This window comes from Prunus mume, linkage group LG1 (assembly GCF_029339155.1).
Source record: "Prunus mume cultivar Tortuosa linkage group LG1, ASM2933915v1, whole genome shotgun sequence".
Taxonomy (NCBI): Eukaryota; Viridiplantae; Streptophyta; class Magnoliopsida; order Rosales; family Rosaceae; genus Prunus; species Prunus mume.
The window spans coordinates 8065793-8081647 of NC_142698.1; the positions used below are offsets into that span (position 1 = coordinate 8065793).

Here is a 15855-nt window from a genome sequence, read left to right on the forward strand (position 1 = left end):
GTAAATCTATCAGTTGAGCTTTGTGAACTAATCTCTGGGTTGTGCAATGCTTTTGTCTATTTTGGACTATGTTTTGTCGAACATAAAGTACCATCATAGACACAGAGCTTTCCTCTGTACTATTCAGGGATATGTGTCAATCCCAAGTGTCAATGGGAAAATCTTTAGGCTACCATGCCAGAGACTACAGTTCATGGTCATAAAGTGCTCAAAATATTGTTTTTACAGTTGATTCTGTAATGCAGCGGCAATCGTGGTGCAAGTCCTGTTTGTTCATATTGAATGAAGATGTCAATAGTTCTCAATTCCGAATATTATAGGCGATATAGTAATTTCACATGAAACTTGTCTTATGAGTTGGATGAAGAATTGGATGAAGAATTTTATGAAGCCTATAATATTTTAGTTATGGCAATTTATGCAGTAATACATGTTCTAAATCAGTTTCTGATTTTGATGCATGGTGAACAAATTGAACCTCCACTAACTCAACAACGAATTATTAGCATTGGATATGAGTATATACATCAAGCATTGAATGATGATCCTGCAATCTTGAATTCAATACCATCTGATTATGGCTAAACCAGGACCGGTTGTGCCCCCTAAAATAAGGGAAAGCACAAAATTTTACCCTTTTCTCAAGGTATGTGATGATTATCTAATCATATTAATATTGTAATTATAATTTTCATTATTATAATATGTAATTTTCAAAATATGGTTATATTTACATATGAATAATTTTAGGATTGCATCAAAGCTATTGATGGTACACATATTCTGACAATGGTGAGGGGACGAGATGTAAGCAACTATCGTAATCTTCATGGAAAGATATCACAAAATGTATTAGCAGCTTGTAAGTGCCCCAAGATAAGTACTTATTTTTTAAATGATTCAAAGCTACTAATTAAGTGATGCTTTATCAAGGAGGAACGGACTTAAAGTGCCCCAAGGTAAGTACTTATTTTTTAAATGATAAATATGTTTTTTTTTTGGGGTACTTTTCATACTAATTTTCTATGTATTGTATAAATAATTAGGTAAATATTTCTTGGTGGATTGTGGATTTCCTAATCAGCGCCAATTTTTAGCTCCATTTCGAGGTTTGCGATATCATCTCCAAGATTTTGCAGGTCGTGGTAATGACCCTCAAAGTGAAAATGAATTGTTCTATATCTTTGCCATGCATCCTGACGAAATGTGATTGAGAGGATATTTGGTATTTTTAAATCGCGGTTCACAATTTTTAAGTCACGCGTCCATTTCCATTTAAGACACAAGCAGAGCTTGTGTTGGTATGTGTAGCACTACATAACTTTCTTCGCAAAAAGTGTTGGTCAGATGAATTTCCGATTGAACCAACAGATGAATCTTCATCATCGTCATCTGCAGAATTACCAGTTAATGAAGATGTTACTTTTGAACCTATTGTTCAAACCCAAGAACAACAACAAGAAGATGCTAATGCATGGAGGGTTAGCATAGTTTTAAATATGCGGAGAGATGCTACCTAGGAGGATATGAAGCTACATCAAATTGGATATTAAAAAATTGGGAAGATTGTGTTGGGTTTTACTTGTCTTTATCAAGATTATCATTTGTTTGGTATTCAAGACTAGTTTTTTTTTTTTTTTTCTAGCTTATTTCATTGACTTCTGATGAGAGTCTCAAATTACATCTTTTAACTATTATTTTGGAGACTTTATGATATAATTTTCGCTTAATAAATATAATTTCACTTGTTGTTACATTTTATTCTCACCAACCGGATTTATGAATTTTCTATATTAATTTGGTGAACTTATTAGGTGAATTTATCTTCTGTAGGAAGTTGGAAAGTCAAAATATGAAGACATACATTTGTCCAAGTTCAAGCTAGGTGTGAAGAGAATTGCTGGCGGATTTTATTGAAGAATTGATTGTGGGATTATTGTGATTATAAAGAGAAGTAAAGAGGGAGAAGAGAAGACAAAACCGTTGAAGCTAAAGAGCCTATTTCATGTCATTCATAGCCATTTAACGCCCACTTACCTCACCGTTATTTCTTTTCCACTAACTCTCCACCATCAACACACGTTTAATCCAATTAATCCCTCAATTAAACCCTTCATCACCCACCACGAATGTATTAACTTCCCACTCACCTCATTGACTACTATAAATCACCCATCAACTTATTTGGCAAGGGCACTCCTACGACAGATTTCTTTATCCATTAGGTTTATGTTTTCCTTTGTAATGAGTTGCTAGAACTCTAGCTAAGGCTAAAGGGAATTTTCTTTGAGTAAGTTTGTGAATTGTTCTTTAATCCAATATACGGTATGAATTGCTAAATTCTTTTATTGTTCAATATTTTCATATCCTTTTATTTTGATTGATGTTAAGTGCTATTATCTTTTCATGAGTTCAATTATATTTTTCTCATTGTTAAGAACTGACTTGGCATGCTTTTAAATTAAAAGAGTAGATATTAAGCAACTCCATTTTCTGAATAATCATTAATAAAAGATTACATTGAAAAATTAAATTGGTTTTAATTTCTTTATCTCCGGTTAAAGTTTCTCAATGATGATTTTAATTGAGTTATAACTTGGATTAAAGAGCATGAAACATATTTTGTTTAAAGAATTGAACCTTGACGCCTTAGCATTTCCATTATTGATATTTCATTTTTAAACTCAATTTTCCACAACAATCAAATCAAATTACTTTTCCATTTTGCTTCTCACTTTTATTGTGGATGTTTAATTATTTCTTTGTGTGCAGATATTTGCCTACCTACTCCTTGAGGATACGATACTTGGACTTCCAAGATTATTACTATGTGTGACTACTTGCACTTGTGTAGACGCAACAACTTCTACCTTTGAATATTTTCTTTTATTTATGTTGGTTGTCATCCATGGGAATGCACTAGGGAATTAAAACTTTCATATATAGCACTTCGTCTTGCTGATATTCTAAATCATGAGAAGGATGGACCTCATGTAGGGCTCCTTGAGGAGTAGTCAAAATGTTGATTTAATCGATCATGAGACTTAATTAATAAGATAGAAAGCCAACAATATTTCTGGTGCTCACAATATGTAGTATTGGGATGGATAGTATTGATTGTTTTGTGAACCACTCATATTGGGATTCCAAATAAAAGGGGTGTTTTTCTTTGATGGTAGATTTTATTCTATTGACCTAGTAGACAAAATCCAAGTTGTGGGATTTAGTTTCCTGATTGTATGAATTTATTTCGTTGTCCATCAATGAATTGGTTTCTTACCTAAAAGATATATGAGATTCTTTGTGTATCACCAAGCAAACCTATTAGTATCAAATTGGTCCTATTGTCAAAGTCTATCAATTTTATTGTTAAATTGAGGGATAAAACCGTTCCGTATAAACTAAAATATTAATAAAGTAAACCTCATCTCAGCCCTCTGCTCTCCCTCTTCCCTTCCACCCCTTTCCCCCACCTTCCCTCTTTTCTTTCTCCTCTACGAGAACATAAGCAGCAACCAACACAACATGACTCTATACTGTCTACGGTCCCACGCGGCGCCTCCTTAGCCGCAACCAATGGCGGATCTAGGATTTTTTACAAGGGTGGGCTAATTTTTTTTCTTTTTCTGGACACCTATGTGATTCAGACTACAGTCAGGTCCTCCACCAAACATCCACATGCTTAAGCTGGTCAAACCACCTATTCAACATCTTCACAACATAAAACTACCATCAATGCATAAACAGAGAAACGCATGGAAAAGAAGAAGAGAGAAATATAGAGTTAATAAAACAAAAGAGAAACAAATAGAGAAGACAAAAGGAGAAAGAGAAAGGAAAAATGGCGGAGAGAAAGAAGAAGAACTAGAAAAGAGAGAGAAGAAAGAAAAAGAAGAGAGAAATGAGAGAAAAAAGAAAGAAGAAAATGGACGAAGGGATTAAAGAAGAAAGAGAGAAAATGGAGAGAGATAGAGAGAAACTTTGGACTAAAATTTGATTTATCTAAATTTGGCTTACAAATTAAGCCTACCCAAAAAAATAGGACTCGACTGGAGCCCACTACAGCCCTAACATAGGTCCGCCCTTGGCCGCAACCTCACCTGGTGGGGCCTGCAAATGGGTTCTCAACATCCTAGGGGACTGGCTTGAAACAAATTCTTGATCCTAACCCGAAGGCATCATAGTGGTCGAGCATTTGCAATACGCTATGTTTTGCTTGCTGGTTTTGAAGTGCTTTGGGGATAGATTTGATGAAAAACCAAATCAAATAAATAGAGTGTCTTCAGCGTCCCTCGCTCTTGAGTTTTGGTCGATATCATTTCCTCAATTTTGCCCAAATTAGAATCTTGGGCCTTGGGGTTGGGCTTGGGTTGGGTGGGGATGGGATGGTCAGGTCATGAAGGAGAAAAAGCGAGGTGTGTGGGAGGGAGGCCGAGAGGGGGAGGTTGCGGAGGTGGGATGCGAGGCAGTGTTATTGTATAAATGTGGGTTTGTTTACTCTTTTAAAAAAATGTGTTATTTTATTTTTGTATTTATCTGATTTTAAAATTTGTAATTAATTTGAACAATAGATGAATGTTTTTATTAATTTTTAGGTCAATCTCACCCAAAAAAATAAAATCATGTGGCTAGTGAGATTCAATTTTTTAAAATTTTCTAAGTTTTATAATAGTTTCCTTTAATTTTTAATTATATATTACTATTTTAATTCATAGAGACAGTTTTACCCCTGAGTTTAATGGCAAAATTGACAGACTTTGACAGTAGGACCATTTTGATACTAAATAGAGAGTTGGAGGACATTTGAAATGAAAATTTTAGTTGGTGGACTAAAATGAGATTGGAGCAAAAATTAAGGGACCATTTCAATCAATAACCCGGCTATAATATTATATAAGTTGTTAAAACCTTCAGTTGTTGGATTCCCTTTTGCAGAAGGTATGTCGGTTCTTGTAACTGACAATTTCACCTAGTTCTCACATGAACATGGGTGTTAAGAATTTGGAAAGTTAGTTTTAGTTTCCATGTTTATATTGATTTTAATTGATTTGGAGTAGTCTACAAGTAATAACCTAATTAATTTTCTTTGTAAATTTAGCTTGTAAACTCTGTAAATTTAGATGGGTGATGGGAATCGAAATCAATGTTATTTTACACGATGTTCTCGATCTTCTCACAAAACAAAGCTATGACAATTTCTAAACTTGAAAGGAACTTTGGGCTACTAACTAGCCTTTGTTTTAGTAGTATTTTAAGTTAGAGGAGGTCTCAAGTTTGATTTACATGGACAGCGAGGATGATATATGTTCACAATGAGTTTGATACTTTTGTTGTGGCTAGACTCATATTGTTGTGATGTAGCTTTCTTTTAGGGCCAATTTAGTGGGCAGTATTATATGGTCGGATGAGATCATAATTCATAATTATTCTAGTCAAATATTTGATGTGGCACTAAATGATTTTTAATTTTCCACCAAAATTGAAATTTAATGTACCAACACCAACGTCAGATTTTGCCAAATTATAGAGACTAGAATCATAATTTGCAAAAACAAAAAAGAAGAAAACGCTGGATGCTTGACTTGACCTCTTATCCCTAAATGGACGTTTTGAGTTTCAGCTTAGATGTTTCCAATTTCATGAATTACATATGCTTTATGGAACATTTCTATCTTCTTCTTTTTTCATTTTTAGAAGTTTCCATTCCTTTGACCAGGATACCCACTTAATTAAGGTTGGTAAAGAAAAAGCAGTCTGTCTACAGGACTCCCCCTTCCAATATTCAATTGTTTTATTTATTTGAAATCTCCAATTAGTCCTCATAAAAAATCACAAGAAGAACCAGTCCGTCTCTGTCAACCTTAATCACAAGATGATCAAATTAATGTATTTTTATCATCTTGGATTTTGTAACTATATTTTTCGTTTGTGCTATTTTGGTTATATTTTGATTGAATTATTTTAGTTATAATTTGGTTGAACTATTTTGGTTGTAATTTGATTAAATTAATTGAATGCTTGTAGTTATATGCTTTTGGTTCATTTGCAAATTGATTGGATTTTACTTGCTTCGTAAATCTATCAGTTGAGCTTTGTGAACTAATTTCTGGGTTGTGCAATGCTTTTGTCTATTTTGGACTATGTTTTGCCGAACATAAAGTACCATCACAGACACAAAGCTTTCCTTGTACTGTTCAGGGATATGTGTCAATCCCAAGTGTCAATGGGAAAATCTTTAGGCTGCCATGCCGAGACTACAGTTCATGGTCATAAAGTGCTCAAAATATTGTTTTTACAGTTGATTTTGTAATGCAGCGGCAATCATGGTGCAAGTCCTGTTTGTTCATATTGAATGAACATGTCAAAAGTTCTCAATTCCGAATATTATAGGCGATATAGTAATTTCACATGAAACTTGTCCTATGACAGGTTGTCAAGCCTGATGAGAAATTTTGGATGAAGAATTTTATGAAGCCTATAATATTTCAGTTATGGCAATTTATGCAGTAATACATGTGCTAAATCAGTTTCTGATTATGATGCATGGTGAACAAATTGAACCTCCACTAACTCAAAGACGAAATTAGCTTTGGATATGAGTATATACATCAAGCATTGAATGATGATCCTGCAATCTTAAATTCAATAGCATCTGATTATGGCTAAACCAGGACCGGTTGTACCCCCTAAAATAAGGGAAAGCACAAAATTTTACCCTTTTCTCAAGGTATGTGATGATTATCTAATTATATTAACATTGTAATTATAATTTTCATTATTATAATATGTAATTTTCAAAATATGGTTATATTTACATATGAATAATTTTAGGATTGCATCAGAGCTATTGATAGTACACATATTCTGACAATGGTAAGGGGACGAGATGTAAGCAGCTATCGTAATCGTCATGGAAAGATATCACAAAATGTATTAGCAGCTTGCAAGTGCCCCAAGATAAGTACTTATTTTTTAAATGATTCAAAGCTACTAAGTTATGCTTTATCACGGAAGGAACGGACTTAAAGTGCCCCAAGGTAAGTACTTATTTTTTAAATGATAAATATGTTTTTTTATTTTTTTACTTTTCATACTAATTTTCTATGTATTGTATAAATAATTAGGTAAATATTTCTTGGTAGATTGCGAGGTTTGCGATATCATCTCCAAGATTTTGCAGGTCATGGTAATACCCTCAAAGTGAAAATGTATTGTTTTATCTTTGTCATGCATCCTTGCTAAATGTGATTGAGAGGATATTTGGTATTTTTAAATCGCAGTTCACAATTTTTAAGTCAGCGCGTCCATTTCCATTTAAGACACAAGCAGAGCTTGTGTTGTCATGTGTAGCACTACATAACTTTCTTCGTAAAAAGTGTTGTTAGATGAATTTCTGATTGAACCAACAGATGAATCTTCATCATCTTCATCTGTAGTATTACCAGTTAATGAAGATGATACTTTTGAACCTATTTTTCAAACCCAAGAACAACAACGAGAATATGCTAATGCATGAAGGGCTAGCATAGTTTTAAATATGCGGAGAAATGCTACCTAGGAGGATATGAAGCTACATCAAATTGGATATTAAAAAATTGGGAAGATTGTGTTGGGTTTTACTTGTCTTTATCAAGATTATCATTTGTTTGGTATTATAGACTAGTTTTTTTTTTTTCTCTAGCTTATTTCATTGACTTCTACCTTTGAATATTTGCTTTTATTTATGTTGGTTGTCATCCGTGGAAATGCACTGTTATAACCTTGAATGTTGTCATTCCTATTTTCATCCTTGGAGGAAACGCATTCTTCTAACCCCATAAAATGACTCATCAATATCAAGCCACAACGTGGGAGCAAACAACTTTTTGTTAAAATATTTTCCTGATGGCAATGTGCTTAATGCTAAAAAGGGTGCCAATGCTTCGTTGGTCTGGTCAAGTATCTTGGAGGGTCTAAATGTTATTAACCGGGGTGTGCAATGGCAAGTGGTTAATGGAGAAAGTGTTAGGCTATGGCATGACCGCTGGATTCATGCTATTCCGAGTGCTCGATTATCCGGCCATCTATCGGTTGATATAGGCCAAGGGACTCGTGTCGCAACTATTATTGATCCTACTACCCAATCCTGGAATGTGGAGCCAATCAGACAATGCATCTCTGCCCAGGAGGAAGCTGCCATCTTGGCTATCCCTTTTGGCCCCCGTGACGGTAAAGATAGTCTAATTTGGCCTCTGAATAGACAAGGGCAATACTCTGTCAGGTCGGGGTACTATTTTCTGCATCAACGGGCTAGAATGAGCATCGTGGATAAAGCCTCTGGCTCAAGGGGGGTGGATAAGAAACTCTGTAAGCTAATTTGGCATGCGAAAACCCTTCCTAAAATTCGTCACTTTATGTGGAAGGCAATGACCAACTGTCTTCCTACAAAGGCCAACTTGGCTGGAAGAAGGGTGCCATGCTCCTCAACATACCCTATATGTGATGATCATCCTGAATCGGTTGAACATGCCCTCCTGACCTATCCTTGGGTTATTGGAGTATGGTTTGCTTGCCCGCTGGGGTATATCCGTGATAGGCAACAGGTAACCTCTCTTCACTAATGGTTTCGCTCCCTCTGCAACATCCCTGACCAGCCTAAAGATGAGGTTAACATATCAATTACTATCTTGTCTTTTGTTATGTGGAGTATTTGGAAAGCTCATTGTAAGGCCATGTTTGAGCATTTGCGTCCAAATCCTTTGGAGGTCTTACATGGAGCTAGGGAGGCTTGGTCTGAATTTTTTCAAAATGAGGTTTGCCCAGGGATTAACAATAGAGTTGGTAGGGATGAAGGTGTGGTGAGTCCAGGTCTGACATGGTGTGCTCCTCCTAACCCATTTTTGAAGCTGAATGTGGATGCTTCTTGGCAAAAAGCTTTAGGTGTAGTAGGTCTTGGCATAATCATTAGGAACCATAGGGGTGAATTTAAGTATGGAAAATTTTAAAGACCACAACTGGGTCTGTTGAGATTGCTGAACTCAGGCGATTATTGAGGGACTTTCCTTTGCGCTGGAAAATGGCATCACTCATGTGTGTGTGTAGTCTAATTCAAAGAAGGTTCTTGATAATTGTGCTGGAAAAATTGCAAGAGGGGACTAGGGTATCTAGCCTTCTTTATGTCGGATACAGGATTTGAAGTCCAAGTTTTCTGTTGTTCGTTGGACTTGGATCCCAAGAGAAGCCAATGTGGTTGTGGATGCTGCGGCGGCGATTGCTGTTGGAGGGATGGCTACGGAAGTTTGGGTCAATTAGCCCCCATCCTCCCTTGTTCATGTTCTGTCTCGTGATGGGCTTCCTTGCCCACCGTAGGCTTTGTTTTGGTGATGAATCTCTTGACCGCTGACACCTTGTTGCCATCTGCAATGTGTCTGGTTTTCTGTCATAGCTCCTTTTTTTTAAATGTAATTCTGTGGTCAGCATGTTTTTTGGTTGCTTTTGGTTCTTGGCTTATTGTAGGCTATTGTGTCTTGGCTTACTTTGTTTTGCTCTGTTTCTCTCTTTGGCTGTTTGCCTAATGAAATATTCAATTTCCAAAAAAAACACATTTTTGTCAAGGTCGGTTGTTGTACTTGTGGATAATGCATGGGCTACCTTTTTTCTTTTCTTTTAAGGGTATGAAATTCTGGGTTCATTATATCTATCGGGCTAGACATTTAAAAAAGTTTCAAATTTTGGTTTGGGCTATAGCCCTATTTCGTCAAGCCCATATATAAATTCATGCGGTCCTTTCAAATCTTATAAAATCTTAGGATATAATCTTTAAAATCCAAACGTTAAAAATCATGATTATACAAATCCATCAATAAAATCCTATAAGGCGTTACATTTTGATTAAATCCACTAGATTTTTTTATCATAAATAGTCTTTTAAAATCTCAATTGAATACACCCCCCTAAGACTTACTTTATATCTAGCCAAAACAAAGTAGAAAAAAATTAAGAATGGTTATTTTTAATGTCATGATTTATTTAAAGTTGAAATAATTTTTCAATTATGGAGTCAAAGACATCTTGAAATTAGTTTTGTATTAAATCTGTAGTGGATTAACGTCTTGTTCATTATTGTTAGTGAAATCCTGAGAATACGTGCTACAATTTATAAGTTGTCTAGAGTTAGGTACTTAACAATGAGGCAGTGCTTCCTTCAGTTACATGATGATACCTTTACCAAGTCAAAAAAAATTTCTAGAGAATTATGAAAAGGTTTTAAGTGTGGTAGACTTGCATGTGGCATATGTAAGATTTGCATTCTAATAAAAACTCTAAAGATTGTCTTCTAATCACTTAAGGATAACTAGTCCAATGTCAATTAGGATTACATGGATCGATTTTGTTCGCGCTAATCTGAACAGATAAGAGTTTAGGCTAACTTACAAGTGTGCTGATGGACGAGGACCGCGGTGACCTTCTTGGTGATGTCGAAGGTTGGCGGGGCTAGATCCGAACCGAGAGAGGATATCGGTGTGCACGTACTGCCAAGGCCTCAGATGCCAAAGTTAATAACTAAGAGCATTTGTGATGCTCTTAGCATAGTTTAGATGTGGGACTTGTAGGGTGTCTTGGAGATCGACCGTGCTCACACAGCGTTCGGCAGGGTTCGATGTCGGCATAACCGGCTATAATTGGATTGGCGTGATGGTTGGTTGCTCTGCACTGCGAAGGTGCGGGGCGATGGTGCATAATCGACCCCACTGATACGCGTGTGACGAACATTCGGATGGCCGGTTGGCTGGTCTGGCTTTGAGGGTGTTCCATGTGTCCACGACGTGAGTGGGCGGTCGGATATGGTACAAACATAGTCCCAAGTTTCCGATCGGGGGACTTCTTGGTTGGGGACTTGCTTGTTCAGCTCGCATGACCCGGGAGCACGTGTCGGCTTTTGTGGCGGTGATGATCATGTAGTCCCCAAGTCCCCAAGCCAAGAGGTTGGTTTGAAGATTGGAAGGAATCGCAGAAGAGGTGAGTGCTTCGACTGCGTGCGTGCTGCCGTTGCTCGCACAGAGGTGAGTGAAAACGACCGTGCGTGCCTACCGATTCGACACGAGGTGGTGAGCTGAAAACACGACGGCGGCGCCTCCGTTCGGGCACGAGGGTAAGTGGCTTCGACCGTGCTGACGGCACAAGAAGGTGAGTGAAGACTTCGACCGGCGGCGGTCCGCCGTTGGCCGGAGGTGGTGAACTACCGTCGCGTGCGTCGCCACGCCGGGCGTTCGACCGCAGGCGCAGTGAAAAACTAACCGTGCGTGCGCCCGTTCGTTGGACGGAGGTGAGTGGAACTCGACCCGTGCGTATGCTGCCGTATCTTTGTGAGTTGTGCTCTGTCTCAAAGGAGAAAGAAAGGGAGATGGCGAAGCGTTGAAGTGTGGCGCAAGTGGGGAGGTGAGGCGGTTGGGCCTCCCCGTGCATGGGTGCCGCGTATGGGCAAGGCTGCGAAGACTTGTGACGTTACGGTTCCCGATGCTAGGCTCATCCTATACATTGAAGGAAGGCGGTATGAGGATGTACTTGAGGTTTTGAGAGCAAACGCTTGTGAGAGGCGATTTCCGTCGAGTGCATTGCGGCGTGTAGAGGCGATTTCCCCAAGAGTGTTTAAAGGCAGAGCGATTTCTAGCGACTTCCACCACCGTGCAAAACAAGGTATGGTAATGTTTTCCCGCCTAGCATGAATCAAATGCTTGTATATTTGTATGAACACGTATGAACACGTAAGAACATAGATGAGCGGAGATGAACAGCAGCTCTTGGGCTCTAGGATAGGGGTTTGATTCAGGCATGTCATTTAGTTTACGTTGTTTTGTTTGTAGATGTCGGACATCGATCGACTATAGTCGAGCCTCAAGAGTGTTTGATGGAGAATCCAGCATCGGAGAGCTCGCCAGCCCGAGTAGTGCGATTGAAGACCGTAGGGGGATACCAGGAGGTGTCACAACACGGGAGGCACTGCCAGTGTGGAAGTAGTGGGGCTGACGCCCACCCATTGACATTTGGTCGAAGGCCGATGTGCCTGCTTGCCGATCCTAGGGAGGCATGCCGATCGGGTGTCACGCGGCCGATAAAGGATACCGATCGTGACCAAAGGACCTTGTGTTCTGGGTGGACCACCTAAGCCGAACGCCTTGACCGAGGTGGAGGTGGCGTAAGATCGGCCTTGTATGACATTCCGAAATCGGTAAAGATGCGGATCCCAAGGTCGCTTGGAATTGCTGAGCAATCCGTAGGGGAGGTGGTCTTCTTCACGGATGTTCAAGCACGGGCTTAGGGCCGCCACAGACATACGTGTGCGAAGATCTGGCAGCGATCGGCTACGCCTGCGCTTTAATCCAAATTTTTGGATTACACTTTGGGACGGCCACGCGCCTTCGCATAGCGGGTGCAGGGAGCCGAGTTATGAGCACCGCCATCTCATGTCGATGGCTCGGCGAGCGAAGCGGAAGAGCCGATCAAAGGGGTGGTGCAATCAAGGCGCTGTTTGTTTGGTGGAAGTGGCGGCACATCGTAGTCGGGTGCCAACTCGTAAGACCGAAGGCCGGCATCGGGTGTTGGTGTCCGAGCTTGGGAATTGGCGCTGGAGTGATTGTGGGAGAGGCATATCCTCACTCTTCCTTCACCGATAGCCATCGGGTGCTGGGCTCTGGGTGAGCAACAGCCTTTTTATTTTTTTTTATTTTACCAAAGCTAATCGAGGTTGTATTTTTGTGTTTTTTGTCCTTGAAGCGGCCGGACGATCGCCTACGAAGAGGGAGATAGAAGTGATCGAGCGTGTTCACTCAAGAATACCTGAGAGAGGGTCGTGTGCACAAGGCTCTAAGACTACAAGAACTGCTCAAAGCGGGTTTGATCACCGTGAGCCTAAGTACCAAGGAAGGAGGAAGAAAAGGAAGAGAGGCAAGGCAATGCCGTCGCCTTCCATTGTTTCGGTTATTGTGGCGATGCCGATCTGCCCTAACTCCCTTTGTGCGGTGGCAAAGGCGTAGCGAGGGCAATGACACGAGGAGGAGGCTGAGTCGCGACTCGTAAGAAGAAAATTTCGGTTTCAAGGCCGAAGAGCACAGAGAGGCACAGACCGGCGACGGGAGGAAGAGAAGGGTGGTGGAGGCCAAGCCGATCCGGAGGCCCATCTCGTGTGACCGAAAAGGGTGATCGATGGTCTCTCGTGACCCCTCTCGAAGAGGCCAAGGGGGCCGAAGCGAGGAAGCAACCGCCCTTGTGTCGGACGAGGAGGATGCAGGCGGGCGAGCCGTGAACATCGCCGCTTCTCTAAGGTGGTACCGTTCGCTGAACCTGCTTCATCGACAAGAGCCGACGAGCCTCCTGAGCCGGAGCAGATTCTTGTCACAGTCGGCGCGCGAACAGCGGGCCGGGCGTGCCTTCCGCCTCCAAGGCTGCCGTAAGTGTGCTTACCAGTAGTTTTGTCCAAGGGTTGAGGTGATAGGAAAGTGCTAACGTTTGTGTTGTTTTGCAAGCCAACATGGAGATGTGGCTCGGCATGAAGCGGGCTATCAACGCGGCCGAGCACGTCCGAAGAAGTATGCGAGAGAGAAGCAAAATTGCCGGAGTTGGGAAGCTACCTTGTGATGCGGATCGCGGAGGAGAACGCGCGAAGATAAACCGAGCTATCCTCCGTGTTAGTGGCGGAGGGCGCAAAAGAGGCAGCGAGTGGATGCCAGAAGGGTGTAGCGGCGTAGACGGGCAAGGAGGCCAAGCTCGGCCTCGGCAGCGGACGGAGTTGGAGGAGGCCAAGAAACAGAGCCATAGTGAGTCACCAACCGCCGAGTTCGTGGTATTGCTGGACAATGAGGTGATGGAGCAATGCGAGGATCTCATCTACCGGTTCAAGCGCTTCAATGCCGATAAAAATGAACTCAACTTCACCGGATCCACCGCCGCTGCCCGAGAGGGTAACCGAGAGATGGTCGGAGGCGTACTCTCGAGGAGGATGCCGGGTCGATTCCTTGAGCGACTCGGGAACCGGATAAGGAGGAGGAAGAAACGACTCCCTCCCCGCTGCCGGTCTCTGCTGTTGTGCCCGAGAGGATGATGGCGGCGAGCCTTGCCCGAGGCCAATCCTCCAACTCCTTGACTGCTGCCCTACTTGTCTCTTTTGTTGTTGTAACATATAAAGTTAGTGTTTGGATATTGAGGCCGTTCGGCCAATTTTGTAAAGACAATTGCCCAATTTGAGGCGTTAATTATATCCAAGTCTAATTTGAATCACCGGTGTTTGTCCTTGTTGCCGAATATAAGCATATGCCGTGTGTAAAATAGGAAAACGAGAATGTTGTTGAAAGAAAAATTGTACAAAAGTGTAGTGGCCGAAGGTCCAATCACTTGTGATAGAATTTTAAATGTTCGACATTCCATGGGTGGCCGAGGTTTGGGAGCCATGTCGGTCTGTAATCTCGGGTAAATCTTAGGTCGTGACGCCGACAATGTCATAGGGTCCTTCCCATGAGGGGTCTAGAGTGCCTTCAGTAGGATTTCTCGTTGCTAGAGACACTTGAACAATCGGTGTTTTACGCGCGAGTCGTAATCGGCGAGCCGTTCGTTGTTTGTAGATAGCTCGAGCCAGGCTTGCGATCGGCGCGTCGTCACAACGATCCAGCATTGAAGGGCGAAGCCGCCGCTCATTACGCTAAGGGTGCGTAAGATGCCGCTTCGGAATGGGCATGTACTTACTACAAAACTACAGCTTCGGTACCGCAAACGCTAGGGGGAGAACGGTGTCTCACCAATTGACCTTCGGTAGGAGGTATTGATGGCCCATAGTGCTTCCTGGTAGTATGGCAGGCCAATTGCCCTTGGCGGCTCCGAGCTTCTTCTTCAATGTTTTTTTGATGATCTTGTTGATGGCTTCTACCGGCCCATTGGATTGCGGATGTGCCGGAGATGCAAAGAAGATGCTGATGTTGAATCGGGAGCAGAGATGCGGAAACCGTGAGCAATCGAATTGCTTGCCGTTGTCCGTCACGATGGCGTTTGGTAGGCCGAATCGGCATAGGATGTTTTTCCATACAAAGTGTTCGATCTTAGCTGCCGTTATTGTTGTGAGGGCTTCGGCCTCACTCCATTTGGTAAAGTAATCGACGACTACGACTGTGAATTTAAGTTGACCCATGCCTTGCGGCATTGGGCCGATGAGATCGAGTCCCCATTGGGTGAATACGCCTAGTCATCGACCTGAGTGGCTCGCCGACTTTCGATACAATCCAATGTTGGCACGGATCGCACTCTTTGCACAATCTTGGTGGCATTAGCGTGGAGAGTTGGTAAGCCTTTGTCGAATGTACCTTGAAGGCCGGCGATCGGATCCCGAGTGGTCACCACACGCTTTCGCGTATCTCTATGCAAGATGTCTCCTTGTTGTGGTGTAACACATCTCAAAGAACGGGAGTGAGGCTGCGCCGATAGAGGATGCCTTGCAACAAAAGGTAGCGAGTCGATCGCCGCTACGCCTTTGCTTCGCTTTGTCGCTGGTAGGTGCTCGGTGAGGTGAGCGTGGATCGAGTCCATCCAACTAGGTCTCGACGGACGGGCTTGACTCGCAGGCCGTAGGCCGCCGTGCTTCACGAGCCTGGGGATGGGGGCGTGGCGCCCAACACGGCCGCCGATTGCCGGCGAGCGCAGAGAGCATCGGCATGGCTGTTCTCATATCCTGGGGACACAGTGGATGTAGTAGGTTTTGAACTTGTTGAGCAAGCGACGGGTATGCTTGCGAGATAGACAGCCATGATTCGCCTTTTTCGTAATTCGGTGATTACCTAGTTGACGACGAGTTGGGAGTCGCTACATATCATCATTGCCTCCGGCACCGAGCTT

At 41.7% G+C, this 15855-nt stretch overlaps 1 pseudogene; it reads left to right on the top strand.

The window, feature by feature from the left end:
* The first annotated feature begins 577 nt into the window (after window positions 1-577).
* LOC148920914 (uncharacterized) lies at window positions 578-1917 on the top strand (annotated as a pseudogene).
* Window positions 1918-15855: the final 13938 nt, after the last annotated feature.